This window comes from Pangasianodon hypophthalmus, chromosome 9 (assembly GCF_027358585.1).
Source record: "Pangasianodon hypophthalmus isolate fPanHyp1 chromosome 9, fPanHyp1.pri, whole genome shotgun sequence".
NCBI classification, from domain to species: Eukaryota; Metazoa; Chordata; class Actinopteri; order Siluriformes; family Pangasiidae; genus Pangasianodon; species Pangasianodon hypophthalmus.
The window spans coordinates 12,711,372-12,728,576 of NC_069718.1; positions in this window are offsets into that span (position 1 = coordinate 12,711,372).

Genomic DNA, 17,205 nt, shown 5'->3' on the forward strand with positions numbered 1-17,205 from the left:
AACGTGTCCTATATCTATGATCATTTCCTGACACGTCACGATTTCCATAACTTTGATTTATGAAGTCTTATTTTTAGAAAGCTGGATTATTCACTTTCTGTATTATTTTCCATGTATCATGAACCTATAAAACTTGGCCTCTGTACTTTTGTTTGTTTGTTTGTTTGTTTGTTTGTTTACGGCAGTGCTGTACATAAAGCTTTGCTTCGGTATCTGTAGTTAGTATGAATATTATTAAATCGTATCATTAAAAACATCTAGTCTAAAAAAAATCCAGATGAAATACTAAAAATGTTCCTCATGCTTCACATTTCAGACTCAGCATCATTAAAACATGACCATTTCCAGAAAAATAATAATAATAATAATAATTTTTCAACATATTAAGAAAATATACTCTGTGTAATGAAGTACAATTTCTAATTTACTTTCCTTTAATGGCAATCTTTCAGCTCACTGAACCCAGTAAAATCAATTAATGGCACAAAATGTTATTACTGAGCGCTTACTCAAGAATGTTATTATTGTTACTGCTCTGCAATCAGGTATTTAGCATCTAATGCAGCAGCAAATGATCCATTTCCATTTGTGTGAAACGCGCAAACTACAGGTGTACCTCTGTTTTCTAAACACCAGAAACATTATAAAACATTATTTTCCAACTACGTGCATTCCACCCATTACAACAAATAATTTAACAAATTAGCAAAACAATGCCGATGGCATTATAAATACAGGATTAGTACATTCACTCTTCCAATCTAGCAATAAAGAACAGAACACTTTAGAGACTAAATTTTCTAAAATTGTGAAATTTTTGGTCACATTTACTTAAGGATAGTGTTCATCTGGCTAATGACACCTACATACAGTAAGCACTTCCTGACCACTGAACATACATAAACCTTTACAGCATAAAAGCTTATAGTAGGCGTCAGCTGTCAGAAAGACCCACTTTGTCAACTATGATGTTAAGTTGACGTAACACCTGAGTCAAGAGTTTGTGTTGAACTTGTGTCAAGCTCAGAAGACAATGCAGGCAGTGCATCCTTTGGAAAGTCTCACCATTGATCATTTTTAAAAATTTAATTTCCAACTTCATTGTCCTTTCATCACCATGATGTGATTTTGTCATACCCGTAAAACATCCAGAATTTGTCATAACACAACATTACTTTTCCAACAAAAATCTAACCAATTGAACTGCCAGTGCAAGTTGTTTTCATTCAATGTCATACATATTTTTATTTATGACAAACTGTGTAATAATGTGAGGCCATTGTAGGACCTTGGCAAAAGAACTATTTAGAGAAATGACATGTTGTCATGCAGATCTGACAATCCTGGTCAGGAACACGTACACCGATTTCCTCATGTTTAACAAAGAAATTCTGATGTCCATTTTTTAATACTTGTTTTATATTTGATATTTTTTGTACATTTTTATATGAATTAGCTAGCTTAATACACAGCCATCTTTTCATTAAAACCAATTAGTAAGCATATTGGCCATATTAATGCCCTCCACAGCTTTTACTTGTTCTGACACAAGCCTTTGGTTAATAAGAATGTAATTTACACATTATCTTTTTTACTGAGCTTGCATTTCCTTGCATAGTCTAAGCTTTTAAACTTAGTTGTTAAACTGCTGATTGCACTTCATGCAGAGCGCACCTAGTAGGCACGATGAACTACATACTTAGGGAACTGAAATTGAATTTTAGCTGCATTACAAGCACATGTTCTGGCTGCATTGATTTGCATTTTGCACTGCATCTCTGGCCCAATGTCACTTAACTCAGGTGTTATGTAAGCTTGACATCAAAACTGACAAAAAGAGTCTTTATTATAACTGATACCTGCTGGAATAAGCCTTTATAAATGTTTATGTAGGTTAAGGTTTTACCCTGTAAGTGTTACCCTTTCTACCTAACTAAGTGTTATCGTGTATTGCGCATTTCAACAATATTGTTTAAGGCAAGCAAATGAATGAAATGCTAGAGTATGACTTTAGGCACAACATGACATCCATTCAGTGAGGTCCAATGCATGAAATATGTCTACTTCCTACACAGAGACATGGCTGCACATGCTGTACTTCACACAAGCAAACATTTTCCCAGGCAACATTTCATTTTTCTTTATAGTAGAGTCTCCTTCACTATTTCCCCTCTAATGTTGGAAGAACATCAGAGCTCTTGTCACAAATGGTAAATGAAAGCCATAAATCTGCTTCGCGATATTTGGCTTAGTCATAAACACGCATCTAAAACCATAAGGTCGCCAGACATCCATATTACCTACCATTGCCCTGAATAACCTGTTGTCTTTTCTTTTTCTGTGAGTTTTCATAAGCCAATATTGTGTCAGAGAGTGAGTCAGTGTACCCATCACTCTTAAAACGCATATTTTCATCTTTGCATTGCTTTCAGGCTGGCTGAACAGAGATTCTCTTCATATTTGATGGCTACATGGAAGTACGTTTACAAGCAGAGTTAATACACTCCTCGACTGGCACAGCTCAAGATAGATGGAGTGTGTGCCAAGGTAAAATATGCTGCATATCCTCCCACCAACAGACTCCTTCTCAGCAGTGGATAATAAGAAATCTGGGCCTGTGTTCCTAAAGGATGCAGGTAAGTGGGTGGAACTTGGGTTGGATCAAATGGCACCCTGCCTACACTGATCATGCTCAGATCTTGCTGCTAGAAGAGACAAAAAGGAATCACAAGTATATTTTTCCACATTTCAAGATAAATAAGACAGGAAATAAGACATTGTGGTAATGATGGGACACTGTGCCATTAAAATGCCACCATGCTAGCATGAATGATCTATCAGGTAGTCCAACTGTAATAGCAGCCTCATTTAGTGCCATTCTGGTTGGCTTTGCTGATCTAGCAAAAGGAAAGCATGTTTAATGAAGCTGTAATGTTCAGTCGCGCCCCACATATGGTTCAGATTCTGTTGTACAGGGAATGAAAAGAAAGGGATTGGTTTGGCAATCAGAGGCTGTGGTAGGAAACTGCCTTTGTTTTGCTGTATCTCTATTTCCCTACTCGTTCCCTCTTCTTGTTCAGGTTTCTGTGAAGGAAATAATTTAGCAAGTCTATTTTGTCTGGGCCGAGATGGAATTTTCCACATGATGCCAACAATCTATCAATAATACCCTACTGTTTCCCAGACGCATGACCATTTTTCAAGAGAGCAGTGCAGCTATTGATTTTTCCCCAGGGTGTCAGTGATCATTTGAATTTCAGAGCCTTTTAAATACACCATGACTTTCTCTCAGTGTGATAAATCTTTCCATCAATAGATATAGCACAGCATCAGTAGAACAACAATCCGCAATACTACAATGGTTCAGAACTGGAAATTGTAAGAAATTTATATACTTTTGGTTAGGTGGAGTTTGGTTTGGTTTGGTAAATGTAATTCACATAGGTAATAAATTGTATTTATAGTTTTAAAGTTTAATAAAATTTGATTGCTGTTAATATGTTCACGTCTGTAAATTCATAATTTCTGAATGCACTGTGCTCGTTATAGTGCTACATTGTGGCAATGCCAATGCACTGCCAGTCAGATTAAAAATTCAGTCAGATTAAAAATTATACTGAATAGAAATGCAGATTGTATGGACATAACACATTATTGCTGCACAGGCTCAACGAGCCAATGATCAATTTGTGAAAGACAGCTTCTTTTGAAAAATTGTAAGGTTCTCAAAATGGGGTCCAGGGACCCCTAGAGTTCCAGGTAGCATATCCAGGGGTCTATGATGATCTAATTTTGTTACAGTGGTGGAACTTAGAACCCACTATTATTAAAGTTATTATGCCTACAAATAATGTCAACTGGAATCTTGTCAGGTCAGCCCCGTTACAAGCAACGAACTCTGTTTCCCAGAACACACCACATATATACATGGCCACCTCAGACTACAATTCCCACAGCATGCTCACCTTGTCAAGTTCACGGTCACCGGACTTATAATCACGCACCTCTGTCACTAATCATACTGGCCAATACATACTGGACTCACACACATACACTCTTTGTGAAGTGAAAGCTCAGTGTACATGTGCCTGACTTTACCAAGCCTGGATTCTGTGTTGTGATATTGATCCTGTTCTGTTCCCTGATTCTCTGTGTTTTGGATAGGCCATGTTACACTTGTTTGCTGATCGCCTGACCTCAGCCTGTTTACTGTTTACATCTTCTGACTCGCACTTTGATTAGTTTGCCAGTGCCTTTTTAATATAAGCTAAACTGCATTTGCATCTGATTCAGCCTCTCCTTTGTGACAAATCTAATGGCACTTTTAATAAAAACAGGTTCTGTCAGTGGAAATATTGGTTTTGCCTCCAGTAAAATATTATTGTACACATTTAAATGATGTCCTTAGTTTTTTGAAAGTTTATTATTAAATTAAATCTGTACTGGTCCATATTTTGTTTACAGTTAAATGGGTCCCTGACTCTAAAAAACTGGAGAACCCCTGCTTTAGGAAATAAAAAACTCTGCTTTAATATGACTAAAATTGCTATTCAAATAATCATACAGCCATGTTGTGAGCTGACATAACCTAAAACACTTCACTTTAACCTAAAACGCTTCACTTGCTCATTACTTTCAGCATTTGCCTAATGCCCATCAGCCCAACTGTGAGTCTCTGCAAGCTGTGCCTACCCATAAACCTCTTCTCTGTGTTGAGATACAGATACACAAACATGATTCACTGCTGAAGTATAAACCAGCTTTTAGTTTTTAGCAGTTAATGGTTTGATGTGGTGCAATTGCTGAGGTTGGAAAAACACTTATTCGCATGTGTTAACCAACAAGAAATAACGGAAGACTTCTTGAATTGTTGGCAGTGCTTGACTCTCTCCAACCACCTAATCTACCAATGAATTCAGCATCACAGTGTTTAACACTCCACAAACAAGTGTCTGCCATCGACTTACATGGAGAAACGAGAGCATATGAAGAAAAGCCTGCAGTGCTTTACTAAATCTTCTCTGGTCGCCACACTAGCAATAATTTCTAACCCCTGACAGCTAGCAAAAGCAAACTCTAAGACATATCTGAAAGTGCAAAGAAAGAGATGGGTGTGGATAAGTGCCTGTCTGAGTTAAACTGCAGCTGGATCCTCAGAGGTACTGACTCTGAATAGTGTCTCTATTGCTCTGAGTGTAAGACACAAATTGGGAGATAATCGGAGAAAGAGTGGATAGCTTTAATATCTGCAGCATTGTGTCTTGAAATTCCCGTGTGTCGCTTAAATTCAGTTTGTGATCCTTCTGCAGCCTGGTGGGAAATAGACCAACTTGGCAGAGCAAAGCAAAGAGCACTGCAGCTGATGGAGTGAAGAAAGAATCAAATACTCATAGTGTGTCTCAGAATAGTGGTGTGAAACTGTGATCAGGATATTGTCAGAGAACATTCAAAAGGACTAAATGCTTCATATCAGGGGCGTCTGTGCAATCTTCCATGTGGCTGCAGGTTTTCATTCCAACCAAGCAGGAGCCAGACCTGATCGCTGATTGAAGGCCAAGATCAGCTGATTAATCCATTGGAAGCAGGTCTGGCTACTGCTTCAATGGAACAGCTCTTTGTAGATAAGATTGGAAAATCCTGCTTCATATGGTGTATTTAATTTAATCAATTAACACACTTAATAGCTTTTATGAAATCCACTGTTTCCTATGTTTGATAAAAATTAAGGAAAAAATGAGGGGATATTATGAAATAATACTTTCCGAAACATTTAACCAAACCTGGACTCACACACATACACTCTTTGTGAAGTGAAAGCTCAGTGTACATGTGCCTGACTTTACCAAGCCTGGATTCTGTGTTGTGATATTGATCCTGTTCTGTTGCCTGATTCTCTGTGTTTTGGATAGGCCATGTTACACTTGTTTGCTGATCGCCTGACCTCAGCCTGTTTACTGTTTACATCTTCTGACTCACACTTTGATTAGTTTGCCAGTGCCATTTTAATATAAGCTAAACTGCATTTGCATCTGATTCAGCCTCTCCTTTGTGACAAATCTAATGGCACTTTTAATAAAAACAGGTTCTGTCAGTGGAAATATTGGTTTTGCCTCCAGTAAAATATTATTGTACACATTTAAATGATGTCCTTAGTTTTTTTGAAAGTTTATTATTAAATTAAATCTGTACTGGTCCATATTTTGTTTACAGTTAAATGGGTCCCTGACTCTAAAAAACTGGAGAACCCCTGCTTTAGGAAGTCAAAAACCCTGCTTTAATATGACTAAAATTGCTATTCAAATAATCATACAGCCATGTTGTGAGCTGACATAACCTAAAACTTTTATGAAATCCACTGTTTCCTATGTTTGATAAAGATTAAGGAAAAATGAGGGGATATTATGAAATAAAGAAAGCTGAACATTGTTTCTTTCAGTGCAACATATCAACAGACAGATAAATGGCTAATAATTTTAGGTATCAGAATTTTTACAGAACGTTATGGTTCTAGGAACGCTCGCAAAACATTCAGAGAATGATCTAGAAAAAATTAAAAGATTCAATATCTTAATAAAAAACATTCAATATCTCATTTTTTATGATGATGCATTGATGACCACTCCAGTGTTGATTATTTTTCCTGTAAGAGCACATCCTTTTTATATATTTACAGTTACATTTAAGAGTAAAAGAGAATATCTAAGTATATTTATTGTCATTGTATAAGTACAACGAAATTGAACAGCAGCTTCCTTACTGGATGCTATTAATATACATTAACAAATCTACAATGCAGTCGTTAACAGTGTTAAGAGTTAGTTTATGAGTATACTAACATAATAATGTGTATTTCTGTATGGCAATGCAAACAGTGTAAACAATGTTAAAGTATGAGCAGCTGAAGCTGCATTTTTATATTTGTAGTGCAATAACTATAGGTGTGCAAAGGAACAGCAGTATTTGTAACAATACTAGGAGGTTGAGGTAGTTTTCAAAGTGCAAGTGTGAGGAAAGAATAGACATTGTGTGCAATATATATTCATGTGGAACATCTGCAAAAGTTAGTTTCTGTTTTATATTATAGCAGTATCATTATTCCCTCACTTGCTCTTGATGCTATTAAGACAGAAAAAATGCAGCTTGTTAGTGAAAAACTGTAATACAATATCCCCTGTCCTGAAGACTTTTCCATGGCAGAAAGGATTTTCTTTGTATATTTTTCTTTGTTACATATCATGTTTTTAAATCAGATTATTATTGCTACACTAGAAACAATAACATATTAGCCTGAGCACAATAATATAAACCTGTAATTTGCCTTAGAGACGGAATTACTGCTGGAATAGAAAATTAATCAATACCTTCTGACCAATCAGCTTTGAAAAAAATAAGATTTATACACATTCATCCAATGATTCTTTCAGAGCAACATATCAACAGACTGATGAACAGACAGAAAAATACATTCACCCAGCTAGCAATTTTAAGGGATCAGAACATTTTCTGAACATTATGATTCTAGACACTAGTTTATTTTCATACAAAAGGTCTAACAAGTTCCCTTTCCAAGGATGTAGTAAATATACAGGGTGTCCCAAAAGTCTCCATACATAGGGTACTGTGTATGTCAGCACCACGTCCGTCGTGCCTTCGTCAGTGGATGTTCATGGACGTCCACTTCTTGGCTGATCTGCAACACTTCCAGTCTTGAATGTGTTAATAATTTTGGCAACAGTGTCGTGTGTGATGTGCTTGCCATGTTTCCTGTTAAAGTCCATTGCAACTTTGCGACAGCTTCCCGATCCAGCCATGAGAATGATTTCAATACATTCTTATTTTGTCAAAGGCATTCTTAAAGGCTATCTGAATATATGTGTGTGTGTGTGTGTCTGTGTGTGTGTGTATGGAGACTATGTATGGAGACTTTTGGGACACTCTGTAGTAGTAAATATATAGATGTAGTAAAAATATAGATAATGATGACCACAGTGTGGGGAAACTCGGCTGTGCTGACCAACATGTAATAATTGTAATGTCATGTAATAATACTTAACATTTGGTTTCTAAAATGTTGGTTTCTAAAACATTTAATCTAACAAGTTTTCTGGATGCTCAGTGAACACATTAAGTAATACTTATAAAAGCTTCTTCAGTGAAGACGGCACATTTTTTAATTGTAGAAAAACTAACTCAATGTTAGCTTTTGTCTAACCAGTAATATTGTGTGAGCAATAGTCTAACAAGATTGTGAAGCAACTCAGTATTACATCACATGGTTTCAGAACATTACAGGAATTTATTTGTCCTGATAATGTTCTCTGTTAGCTGGACATGAACATACCAGTTCTTTCTGTGCTTTATTAGGGTCCAGTTCCCCCAAACTGTAGTCATTACCATCTCTTTCATTTACTACATCCTTTCATTTCATGCTAGAGGGACTCATTCGACCTGCTGTAATAAATAACTAATGAGCTATTTCAGGTTCCGCTCCAAAGATATAGGTCTGTAAATCTGATAAAGGCCAATTTTGTTTTATGTACTCATCTGATTTAAAGAGAAAAAAATGTATGGCTTAAATATTGTTGCACTTTTGATTAACCAAATAGAAACCCTAGAATAGTTGATCATTGTCAAGCAGCTTATGAGTAGGATTTATTTATTATCTACAAAATGCATTTTGTAAATAAATAATATGCAAAATATATAATAATGCTAAAATATATCTCCCTCAGTAAAAAAAAAAAAGGAAACACTGAAATTCTTCATGTCCTGATCTCTAAAAACTTTCACTAACGTGAGCTTAAGCTTGCTATTCTTTCTCTCAGCTGGTGTCTATTCTCAGAAACAGTGATTATTGTAATGCTTAGGCAGAGGTGAGGGACAATGTATGCACTTACCATACACATCAGAGCAACAAATTAACTTCATACTTCCTGAATATGCCAATTAAAGCTTCTCTGAGTTTGTGTTCAGCCAACGGTTTATCCGGCACGCCCCCATCCAGAATAGTTAATTAATGAAGTGTAAACCATGTCCTCTGAGGCTGTGTTCAATCATTAGCCCATAAACAGAACTGAGAACAAAAAAGAACAACTGACTATCTTATCCTTTTACAGTGAAAAGATCTTAGATCAATACTGCCTCTGGTTCTAGTGCTTTTACAATTTTGGGAATGGAGTTTTAGATTAGAAATAATCTGTAATATTAAATTCACAATGTAGGAACAGCATTATATCATTCTCTTCCATTCAATAACTTCAACTTTTAATTATGTCTCCCAGGAGTGGTTGATGTAAATGTGCTCTTTCAAAGATTAAAAAAAAAAGAAGACATTTTTCAAAAAAAAAAAAAAAAAAATTTTTTGGCATCCATATCATATTCTTTTCTGTTAACAAATGGCAGATCATTATCATCAACAAAGGCACTACAAGTGGTCCAAAGGAAAATACACAGAATGGAATGAAGAAGCAGCTGTGGCTGATTTCTTTCTGCCCAAACTGTAGATTCATGCAGACTAACAGTGACAGCCGTGTCAGGTGATTACACAGATAAGACAGTGTGATATAATGCATTGCTCAACCCCAGTCATTTCATTGTTGAGATACTGATAGATATTAGATTTTAGCCCTCCTGTGCAATGTCATGTTGCCTCTGTTGTCTCCAAATGAAAGCATTTTATGTCCCTGAATGATCTTCAGTGCAACACATTTCAGCTGTTCTTTCCTCCATCTTCTCATGTGTCAAAGCACTTGCTTGGAACAGTACATCATGAATGCTTTTCTCCTGGATCCCATTTTATCTCTACTGTGAGATCCTGAACATGGTCTTGAGGGTAAAAATGACTGGGATATTACATTACACAGGCTCAAATTGTATTTGATAATTGCAGACTACATCAGTATGTGGCTGAGGAATGATACTGCATGACTACAGTGTTGTGACTGGAGCATTGTTAGATCTGTGTAGCACTGAATGAACTGTATAAATGAACCCCCGTGAATGATTTGAATCTGTGAATGATTCATATAGCTGTAGATATACTATGGACCCACTCATGTCATTCAATTTAGTGCTATAATGAAGAGAGCTTTAAAGGGTTTTGAACTACCATACAGGCACTAAAAGTTCATGTTCAACTTAAGTAAAAAAAAATTTAACATTGATTTATTTTGCACTTGAATACATTTTAGCTTTGATCTCATTTAATCCACATATTGTAAGGTATGATTCTTTGATGTAGACTAAGTTATGTAATTGCCAGATGATGGCCAATTACGATAATTACTCAAATAATTGCCCAGAACCTGAGAGCGAGAAGCCAGTGAGTGGGCTTTTTCTGCAGCATATCAGTCTATAAAACACAGCACAGTTAGCGATCCTACTTGATTATTTGAAGATTGTAAATCTTTTAAAAGCAATCCAAATTAATATCTTAAATATGCACTCACTGAATTTTGCCCAAGGCTAGAAGATGGATGCATGAACCTGTGGTCTTTTTTGGTGCAGAGAAACAGACTCATTTCTCAGTGCAGCTGTGTGACCTTTTCTGGCTGAATTTACACTGTTCCTTCAGTCATCATGGACAGCTAGACATGTTCCCAATGGCCATAAATGTCATTCAGCATACTCAAAAGTTTCCATATTTGCAGTGCTGCACTACAATAGCAGAGGTGGTGGAGGCAGGCTGACATTTCTTCTCCCTCTCTCTGTTCAGCAGTCATCCAGAAACAGAGAGAGAGAGAAAGAGAGAAGAAGAAAAGAATAGAGAGATAGAAACAATGTGTTTATGAGAGAGAATCAGTATGAAAAAGTGGAGGAGAGAAAAAAAATTGTGTGTGAGAGAGAGAGAAATGGCAAGTGTTGGACAAATAGTTCAAAAGGCATGATGATAGTAGGAGCAGCTTTATTCTGTGAAATGACGTGCTGAAGGACAAGTGACAGTAACCCTGCATCAACCACTGCTAATGACAGGTACACTAGTAAAAAAAAAAAAAAGGTACTAAACTGTACCTTTCCTTGTCTCTGTAGTGGTACACTCAAGGTTACCTTTAGTATGTATCTTAATGTAGTGTACCTTTAAAGCTTTACAAGAAAAAAATAATTACATTCATGTAAATTAAATCATTTTTGAAAGTACACTATAATCCACATTTCCAGATGAAAGCTACATATTAAACGTACAAAAGATGTACCACCCCAGAGACACAAAAAGGTATAGTTTAGTACTATTTTTTTCTGAGATTGCAGAGCTGTGAGAAGACGTCCTTAAATGACTCCTATTCTGTTTGACAATATAATCCCAATGCAATTTTATTGAAAAGGTCATTATTTTCACACATTGCATTGTAAAATCTAGTCACATTGTCAGACCAAAGTTCAAGACCATCAGTTTATGAACTAGTGCCTTCTAGTGGTCGAATTCTTTATCAGCCCGTACGCTTGCAGGTGCAGTGATGACATTCATCATACTCAAACCGGATCTCATTATATCCCATTTAACCATTCCAATTACACTCATAATTGTTTGCATGTGATGGTTTTGGATCCTGCATGGGTGTGCATGCATAATACAGCTTTACCCCACTTCTACTATAATCTGAATGTTTTAGGATAACTTCTTGGTAGTTAACATAACATTCACGGCAGATCTCTTATTAAACCAGAGAAATGAATTATCATCTTATAAACCAGATTCTACTCAAAAGCACTCAAGCACAAATTTATGCTTGTGTAAAATCAGTTTTATCATCTCCTGAACACTGGTTAGAGCGACTGATCCTAGATCAGTGAAAAATGCTTCTCACTTTGAAATCATGTTGCATCAACTCTGTTTGTGGATGCTGATTGGTCTCTGTGCTGTGTTTACCCTTAGAAGCAGGTGGCCATCTCAAGTGGGACTAACGCGCCATGGATTTGGGTAAAATCTCTCTGTTTTGGCCACGAGGAAGTTACAGGGAATCAATAGGCTCTTTGTGAGAGAGGAAAGTCTGCCTCTCATATGCATAATCAAACCAGAAAACTGGCCAAGTGAAAGGCTGTTAAGAGGCCTGCCTGCTTCCCTGAGCTGCCATAATACCAATAAAATCAGCAAACTCTTATTTCTGTATATACGCAACTAAAAGACAGCTGGAAGTCGGTAGGAAACATGCACACTTTAATGCTTTTAAGTCTTTATGAGTAAACAAAGCTGAACTAACCTGAGTGTAGTGAAATATAATCTGATGTCATATGACCTGAATGCATTTATTTGAACTGAATATAATGTCTGAATATATTATGTGTTTATGAAAGCCCTTTGGAATTATCACACAGTGCAAATACTATTATTTCTATTGGTAATGCAGTGTAACAATGTCTTCTTTATAGTTTTCATGTTTAAGGCAGCAGTTTGGAATATAAGCATTCTGCTACAGTCACAAAGTACATGAGGAAAAAGCCATCAAAGATGGTCTATGGGGAATGTTGTGTAAGTTCTAGGAGAGTCTAGAGTCTAGTGATGTGTTGTTCACAAACGAGTCGGCTCTCTGAGTCGGCTCTTTTAAGTGAATGATGAGAGCAACCCTTTTCATTCCTTTTTTCTATTGCTTTTGCTGTGTAATGTAATCAAAAATGCTTCACTCTTTACTCTCAGCTGTGTGTGTGTGTGTGTGTGTGTGAGGCATGACAGAGAGGATCTGCTGCACTGCTGCATGCTGAAGATGTACTGTCTGTAGTTATTGTTCTAGGAGAGTAGATCAATTACCAGGATAAATGGAAATAAGTCTTCTTAATGATGCACATAAACAGCAGGCACAATACCATTAATGCAGGAATGCTTACTGTATTTGTCACTGCACATTTGATGAATTTACAGTTATGTAAATATAAAACATGTAATGTAAAGTTATATTATTTTGTTAATTAGCTGGATCTAAAACGTTATAGTTTCTATAGTAACAACTTACATGGTGGATGCTCCATATAATGTAATCCTAATAATAAACAGATATAATAAATATCTTTTTATTGTTATTAAGCAAAGGAAAAAAACATATAAATGTTGATCTGGTGAAGTTTTCTGTAAAGTGACATCCATTTTATATTTATGGAAGGAGTCTCCAGTATCAGCACTCTGTAACAAGCAGAGCTGAAGTTATTCATTTAGGTTTTCTGCCTGAGGAAAGTCTTCAGGATGAAGGATTAGATTTTGTGGTTTCTTGGTAACAAGCTGCCAATGTATTTCACTGATGTTCCACAAAGTTAAATGTAACTGTAAAGGGATAAACTCTTCATTGTGTCATAATGTAATATATCTAAAAAATGAATTGTAATTGGTGTTGGATGTGCCGTTGTAGGAAAATCACCATCTTGTTGATTACATTTCTATAACAGCATGTCCCATTACATTTTATTCTACACTTGAAACTTTGTCTTATTCTTGAGTGTCCTATGTCAGTATGTACAGTGAAAGCAATATGATATGATGCAGTCTGGGATTCCTGCAAATATTCATCACACATGGTATATTTTATACATGCTTAATCATAAAGAATAGCCTGTGCTAAAATGACACCTTGCATCAGTGCTTTGGGGTTTCATGTAAATCCAATGAAGAAACGTTCTGAGAGCTTTACCTTGGAAAAAAAATTCCCTGGACACATGGGACACTTACAATAATACAACTGTCAGCGTTGCTCTCAATCTTCCATATGAACTGTGCTAAGGTCACACTGTGGTCATATCTACAGCTCTTAGTCTCTGTATTCATTAAAGCAATGACTTCCACGTGCAATTACATTTTCTTGCTTGGTCTCGTAAAGATTTGAGATGCAGTTGGCATGCAACATGAATCACTTCTCTGTCCTTTGATGTGTTAATGTGGTTAGGCATCCAAACAAAGAAGCTTTCTAATGCTCTGTGTCTTTTTGACATGTCAGAGAACCTAGTTTTCAGCTAAACAAATATGAAATATATAAATATATAAATATAAAACCCATGAATTACATAAAGGTCTGTCAATGAGACATTGCTACCAACACCACCTCTTCCAACTAACGATGTGTTGTTTTGAAGGCTAACATGGCAGACGTGGCTTAGGCAGAGCGTAACTAATGCTTTAAGTAAGACCTGTTTAAATGATTACTCATCTGTGATAGAACCTTCTCCTTGATTTCAAATTACACCTGACTCGAGCATAATTTGTTCAGGAGGCTGAAAAGATACACTGTCCTTGAGAAATTGTACCCTACCCCCTACTGACACTGTGCTATTTACAGAATTCTATATACGGACAGAACTGTGGAGGAAGTCACTATGGCTCAAATCTGGAAAACAAAATTAAAATCAATCAAAACTGAAATGTTTATGCCAATAATATTCTTTGAAATTTCTATTTCTCTATTTAAGGTGGCACAGTGGGAAGGGTTGCCACCTCACAGCTCTGCCGTCCCTGGTTTGATCCGGAGCTCGAGTTATTGTGTGACATTTCTGGGCATGTTCTTCTCTCATGGGTTTCCTCCTGGTTCTCCAGGTTCCTCCTATAGAAATATTATAACCATAAAATGTTAACCACGAAATGTGTACTCATATTTGATAACATGTAATCCTCAATGTTGTACATGTATGATACCGGTATAGTGCACAAGGTGACACGGAGGTCTGAAAGTGATCTTTATGACCTTACATAGGCATCCGTATCCTAGGCCTGAAAGTGATCTTTATGACCTTACATAGGCATCCGTATCCTAGGCGTGAACGTGATCTATATGACCTTACACAGACATCGGTATCCTGCTAAGTGGGGAGAGCACAAATGTAGAGCACAAATGAGGAAGGTGTATTCCTTCCTCTTGTCGTGTATTCCTGCCTCTTGCCGTGTTCCCAGTATATTCTCTAGATCCACTGTGATTCTGACCAGGATAAAGCGGTTAATGGAGATGAATGAAAGAATATAAAGTGCGGTCCAAAAATCTGAGACCACTAGTGAAAATGCTTCTTTTTGGCATTCTTTTTCAATTTAACACAAAGGTTTTCATTATATACAGTATGATATTATCAACAGCATGTGAAAAGTGAGAAGCAGAATCTTATAAATATTTACATGAATTTCAGAATTTTTTAGTATTTGGCATGTGCCCTTTTTGCTGCATGACAGTGTGTACTCAAGCTGAGATGGACTCCACAAGTTTGTCTAAAACTTGATGATCCATGTTAGATCAACTCCATCAGCATGTCATCTGAAAACATGCTTCAATGAAATGGATAAGACTCATGGAAAATCTGAATTTTTTCATTGACATTAAAGAATCAGTGCGAAACCACAGTTTCTGCAGGTTTTCACTCAGGGTTCTCACCAAGCAAGAGCCGCACCGAATTCCTCCTGTTTTATCAGGTCGTGTTCCTTCAATCAACTATCAGGTGTGGCTCCTGTTTGGCAGCCAAAATGGCTCCTTCAATAACAGTGAAAACCCTTGCTGCAGTATAAGGAATGAATCAAACCTGAAAGAAATCCCATGACTACCTCCCAAACCATAGTAAATTAAACAGTAGCTACATGACTAGTTTAACAATCTATGTAGAGCAGATGTACTATGAGATTTAGGACATAGCATTTTGTCTTTTGCATGTAAAACCTGAGGTGCTCTGTCTCTTGACAGACCGTCCCCTTCTGGACAGATCAGCGAAGTGTAGTGAGTTTACCTCAGACTGCATGTGACTAAACAGGCAACTCAGCCAAAAAGGGGTTGATTGTATAATAGCCAACTGGAGCTCTTAGACAGGTAGACAATACTAGTGATATGGCCATTGTGGGATTTTCAAGTGTGTATAATCATCAGAGGCTGAGTGTTGGCTGTGGTTAGAGGACAGTGAGTCCTCTAACAGTGAGCACTCATATAAAAGGTGCACCCTTCCATCCCACCTCTCTCCACCATAAATTACCCATTTTCATCTAATAAAACAAATTGGAGGTGAACCAATTCCCGGGCTTCTTTTTTTTAGGGGATTGTTAAAAATTTGTTATTTTGCCCTTGGTGTAACACAAATCCAATGAATAAATTTATACTGGAAGAGAAACGCAAACATCTGGGATAATGCTTTGTGTAATTAGAAACAAGCTTCCTCACTACTGTGTTGAGCTCAGAGACGTGGGTTTAATTTCAGCTTTTGGGACTCGTGCCATTTGATCTAAACGCTGAAATACTATTACTATGAACAAGTCACATTACTGTACTTAGTTACAAATATATCTGTGTTCACCAGCTTTTTTTTTTTTTTTTTGAAGTCATCCTGAACTTTTATCCTGTTTCATCCAGTGATTAAATGCTTTTGGGGGAAATGGATTGTGCAGACTGATCAAAGTAAAAAAAAAAAAAAAAAAAACGTCACGGCATCACATTTTTATTGCATTCTTTTAAGAAGGGAGGGAAAGTACAACTCTAAATGCATGTGACAGGCAAGTGTTAATGTATCATCAAACTATAATATAAGTAATCGTGTTCCTATCAGATTCCAGTGTGCAAATATAAGCCATGCAGCACTGGTTTACCAAGCAAAGAGTTGTACTGCATGTTCAGAGAACCTGAATTTCTTGATGATTGTAAAAGTGTTTCTGTCCCCATTGTTGTCTATGATAATTTTGTAGAACCACCAGATCAAGCAGTTTATTACTTATTTATTCATTATTCTCCAAGAGATCCTGAGCCTATCCCGGGAACACTGGGTGTTCTCATTCCCAAACTCATTCACACTTTTTAGAATGGAATGTTTGTTACTGGAATGTTTTTGGTAGGTAGGAAGAAACTGGAGAACCCGGAGAAAACCCACACAGACACTAGGAGAATGTGTGAAACTCCACACAGACAGTAACCTGAGCTCAGGATCAGACTGGGCCATCCTGGAGCTGTGAGGCAGCAACACTACCGGCTGCACCACCACCACACTGTGCAGTGCTACCAAATTTAGAGCATCCACATTAAATAAAATATAAAGCAACTACCATTGACAACTGAGGTTAATTCTGTGTATGCCACCCAATTTATTCAGAATGGAAAAATGATGTTCTTCAAAACATTTTCAGTTTTGCAGTTGGCTTTGCCATTTAATAAGGATTCTCCTCATTACAACTGAATTTTGTAATGACACATCAAATTCCTTATTACAGAGTGCAGATGTATGTACGACCGGGCCTAAGTGCCATTTCAATTGTCATGTTAACACCATTCATGT